Here is a 5,829-nt window from a genome sequence, read left to right on the forward strand (position 1 = left end):
TTTCCTTTTTATCTGCAGTTTGAAGATAATGCATTAATGCAGTTGTAGAGACATAGAGCCTTATGTGGAAATCTTTATTGCCATCTGTTGGGTTTGGTTGCACACTGTGTTACATTAGTAAGGAGAAGTGTATATATTTTCACATCAGTGTTTGTAAAAACATTGCAATTTGAAATGTTGTGAATAACAGTTAACATCTAGATTATAAAAGAGCACTGATGGAATATTTATACAAATAAGTATGACTGTATTTTCCTGAAAAATGAGCAAAAACTAAAACAAAAACAGAAAAAAACCCCCAGAAATAAATAAATAAAACAAACCCCTCCTCCCCTCAAAACCTTGGTAATAATGGTTATGAAACATACATACATGTATACACGTATGTATATATTTATATACATACACACATATATACAATATACACACACATACATACATATAATATACATATATATACATATATATATATACACATATATGCACACACACACACACACACACACACACATATATATATGCACACACATGCCTATACAACCATATATGTGTGTGTGTGTGGGTGGGTGTATGGTGTAGATAGATAGATAGATAGATAGATAGATAGATAGATAGATAGACAGATAGAGAGAGAAAGAGAGAGAGAGAGAGAGAGTGATGCAAATAAACAAATGAAGACACTTGGGCTTGATCTATAAAATATATATAGATACATACATGTAAATATATATAGGAATATGTATAGACAAAAATGAAAACTGAAAATATTCAAAAGGTAAACACTTATGTATAAGCATATAGACACTTATATATTTACAGACAAATTTACCACAGAGTACAAAAGAGATGAAAAACTAAAGGGAGAGGGCATATCATATCAAGTCTGATGACTGTTTCTGGTAGTTCAGAATTATGTGTCAGTTGTAATGTTGGCAGATGGAGATACCAATCTTCTCACCCTGAAGATGGAGGCCAGATTTATGGATCTTATGCATCCTCTACTGGCTGCATATTCCATCTGCCAACATTACAACTACTATGTAATTCTGAGAAACAACTGTCAGACATCAGACACAACTATCCAGAAACAACTGTCAGACCTGATATACCATGCTCTCCCCTTTTAGTTTTCTGTATCTTGAGTACACCATGTAAATCTGCTCTGCAGATATATATAATACTAGCAGCTAAGCCCGGTTTCACCCGGTCAGAGAACGACGCGAAGAGAGAAATGAAGACATAAAAAAGAGGAAGAAGTGGATACGAAGTGGTGTTTGGGCAACGGATCTTGGTAGAAAAAAAAAATGTCATGGTGAGTTAGTAAGGAGAGCAAAGCAAGACTGGACTTACGTGTGCTGGCAGGACGATGAAAAAATTGCGGAGTTGAAATTGGAACAGTTGAAGTTGCCGTTGTTATCATTGGAGTGCCTCTTGGTATACAACATTCTTCATCCTTCCCTCAGGTGCACAAATAGAAAGACCATGGGGACAGCCAACGTACAGTTGTGCGTGTGAGGATACTTGCTCTGTCAGATTCAAACCAACCGCTTGCACTGATTGTCCTTGCGCCTTGTTGATTGTCATGGGAAAGCAGAGTTTGATGGAGAATTGCATCTGTTTAAACTTGTAGGTCATATCAGAGTGGGTAAGGGACATGGGAGTTATAAGTATGTCTTAGCCAGCGGCCGGTTCATTCAAGATTGTTGTCTACAGAACTCGGGAGCACAATTTTTTGATAATCATCTGCGTACCATTGCACATTATTGGAGCATCTAAATTCCTTCGCAACATGATTGGCGCACCAACTTTCAGATGCAGTTCGTGAGCTGGTAATTCTGCGGGTCCCCACTTTTGTCAGATTTGTCATGGGCTGGCCGGTCTATCTCAGATACATGGGAAGCTGGATTAAATTTTTCATCAACACAGGGGAGCCGAAATAAATTTTTTCAATGTCCAAGGGAAGCCAAATCGCGAAAAAGGTTGAGAAATGCTGATCTATAAAGATGGTTTTTATTTAGGTACATCGTAAAAGTAATAATAATGAATTGCTTAATATAAAGAAAAGTATGTTTTTTCAAGCAAATACAGTTAGAAAAAATATTTACCATTTCAAGACATCACTAAAAACAAAGCTCATCAATTCTTGAATGAAATAATAATTTTATTCTTTTATTCTAAGTTGTAAATTTTGCCCAAGAAATAAAGCAAATAATCACCAAATGCATTGTTAAAAATCTGCAACTCGAAAACAAATATCTCCAAATTGATTAGAAATGCATAAATTTAATAATAACAATGTTTTTGAGATTCCAGTTCGAATGACACAAGTGTTTTTGTTTCACTTTTGACACGTAATACTTAATTAGTGGAGGAGATATGATGTTTCTGTGGGTTGGAAGTATGCAAGAAGTTAAAAGTTTTTTTTTTTGACTAAAACACAATCGGGACCCTAAGTAAGGCATGTGTAAAATTTGAATGAAATTGGTTGTGTAGTTCTTGAGTTTTAGGGATTCACACAGACACACACACACAGACATACATTCCCAATTTTATATATATATAGATATATGTATATATATAACACACGCACACACACACACACATTTGACAGAACTTTTTGAGCAGTTTTTTACAGCTAGATACTCTTCCTAATGCTACCACTTTTAGTGGGTCTTGTACTAAGCAAGGTTATGGTGTACCTATTTTAGGATTTTTATTCGCATTTGTAACAGTTGTTGTTGCTAACTGTAAGCTATATAGAAACAATCATCTTATTGAATTTCCTCACAACCTTGATATTGGAAAAAGTGTGTACCTCTTGATGCCAATAAATTGTTATTATTTCTTATCGTAGACTGTCCACTTTTTGTTCTCTATACCTACTACTCACTGCTTGAAGGTTACTAACTTCCTAGACTCAGATCCCCAGATCATATTTATATATTTATATATATATATTTATGTGAGGGGGTACACAAAAGAAACCAGAATTTTGCAATATTATTTTATTCCCTTAGTTTTACATGTTTATACTTTTATCACCTCCAAAGAATTCCCCATTTGAAGCAAGGCATCAGTCCAAGCATGTTTTCCACTGTTCGAAGCAATGCTGGAATTCTTGCAAAGTGATGCCTTTTAATGCCTCCATCATTTTTTTTCTTCACCTCTTCCACATCTGCAAATTCCCTAGCACCAGCTTTCATCACCAGTGATGATCTTTGAAAAGAGGTCAGGATCAATTTCCTACTGTTCTTTCAGTTCAAGATACACATTCAGTTGTGACTGATTTTGATCTTCCATGAATAAGCGTGGCACAGATTTTGCTGCAACTCTTTACATTCACAATTCTTCACTCAGGGACACACCAATCATATCAACAAGTTCATCAATTGTATGGTGACAGTCCTCCAAGATCAGTTCATGAATTTTCATGATGTTTTCATTCGTTTGGGAGATTGACAGTTGCCCTGAACAAGGTCGGTCTTCAAATGACAAGTGACCATTCCTAAAGCATGGAAACCACTTGTAACCTTGTGTTTTAGCCACCATTTACCCCAGCAGAAAACAGAATTTCTTGGAAGCATGCTGCTCCTTTGTTTCAGACATCACAAAAATCGATGAACATGGGAGAAGTACTACAAAACAAAGATGCACCATGTGGTATTATGACCTCACTGGTTGATGCCAGTCAGCAGACTGATGCCTGAGGGTTGCATCAAGTGGCTTCTAGTGGTGAAAGCCTGAACTACAATGGATGGCTTTGTCCCACAGAGAATGTTTCCGGTTGCTTTTGGGGACCCCTTGTGTGTATATATATATATATATATATATATATATATATATATATATATGCTCCATAACTTAGGCTGTCAGATGAACAGAAGGACCATTTCTATGAGACCCTCATGTAGACAACCTTGATCCTAACTAACAATAACTTCATTATAGTGCATGTCAAGATGCTTAAAATATCTCGCTGCATAGGGTATAGGATAGTCACCCACATAGTCAATCAAAGAGTATAGGGATGTGATACTCAGTACTGGTATAGCAGCTTCATTGTCAACTGATTCAAAAAAGAGAAGTTTTAAACATGTAATTATGGAATTATCAAATTACTGGACCAAGTTATGACAGTTACAGAAAGGATTATAGCTCATTTGATCAGGGAGTAGCCTAGACAAGATGCTTTGTGACAAAAAAGTACTATTGCTAGTAGGACAACTGCAGAAGTACTTAACTAAGAGTAAACCACTGTACCTTGCATTCATCAGCCTGGTGAAATGCTCTGGCAGGGTCCTTCATTTGGTGATTTGGTTGCTATCGAGGAAGCTTGAGGTAGACAAATAACTTTTAAGTGTTATACAAGCCATGTACAGTAGTGCAGTCACTAAGGTGAGAGTAGGCAATGAGTACAAGGGGAAAGGGATTAGTCAATTAAAGTGACCCTATAATTTAACTGGTACTTTATTTTAACAACCCTGAAATGATGGAAGGCAAAGTTGACCTCAATGGGATTTGGCCAGAATATAAAAAGCTGAAAGAAAATAATTTTTCTGACACATGAATGATTCTACATCCTACATTGCTGTTAATAATGAAATCTATCTTACATGAACATCCCATACTGAATTTTCAAGTATTTTATTCTCTGAATTTATTCTCTGCATTTGGTTTAAAAGTTTTTATTATTTTTGTATTAATACTCACATTTTTGTTTACTAATTTTCTTTATCTGGATTTGCACACATTTTATTTCAACATTTTCTACATGCATTCACATGCAAACTTTTACCTGGCAAATTTAAGTGTTTTTCTGAACTGTTCTGCTATCAACAAACAGATTACTTATTTGGCAATCATGTAAAAGTTCTGTTTCATGTGAAATATGAAAAAATATTTACACTACTTTCTATGTTTGGAATCATTTCTAAATAACATGTTTAAAGAATAATAATTAATTGCTTTATATATGTATGGGCTTACATTACTCAAAAACACATTAGTTCAAAGCATATTGCTTGAAAGACAAATTGGCAAAAAAGTATATTTGTAGAAAGACACATTTTCATAATTTAACATCTGTTTTCCATGCTGTCATAGGTTGGACATTCAGAAAAAAACAAATTGGTAATGTATAAATGAATAGATAAATCTTACTCTTATTTTTATCTTTTATGTGTTTCAGTCATTGGACTGTGGCCAAGCTGGGGCACTGCCTTAAAGGGTTTAATCCAACAAATCATCCCCAGTAATTATTTTAAAGTCTGGTACTTAATCTATCAGGTAAATAAATCAAGATCAGTTGTGTGGGCTGGTGACAAGCACAATCACACACACACACACACACATGTATGTATGTGAAGAGTTGCCTATACAGCTAAGTGCCTTATAGGTGTGAAGCTAAACGTCACTCTCTGATCGGCCATAACAAACAACCTTCTAAATATATATATATATATATATAGATATATATATATATATATATACATATATATAAATAATACAGAATGGGACAAGGACGCAAAACATCCAGACAGTTAGGTGATACAAGAAAGGGACAAAACATCCAGATACAAGGTAACAAGGACAGGTCATTTGGAGTTTTCTTTCCTCAGTCGAGATCCAGATTATCCTTGCAATTTCAGCTGGTTATTCTCGATATTGCTCCAAACCGGCAAGCCCCAAGGAAAAACTAAGCTAAGAGCATTAGATTCCTTGGAAGAAAGCAGCGAATGTATACAAAAACAAGGACGGAAAAAAATGAACAATGTTACACAAATACAATAAAAATAATAAAACAGGGCATAACAACAGATATTTATATAT

The sequence above is a fragment of the Octopus bimaculoides genome, chromosome 6 (genome assembly GCF_046866305.1).
Source record: "Octopus bimaculoides isolate indiv1 chromosome 6, ASM4686630v1, whole genome shotgun sequence".
In the NCBI taxonomy this organism is placed as follows: Eukaryota; Metazoa; Mollusca; class Cephalopoda; order Octopoda; family Octopodidae; genus Octopus; species Octopus bimaculoides.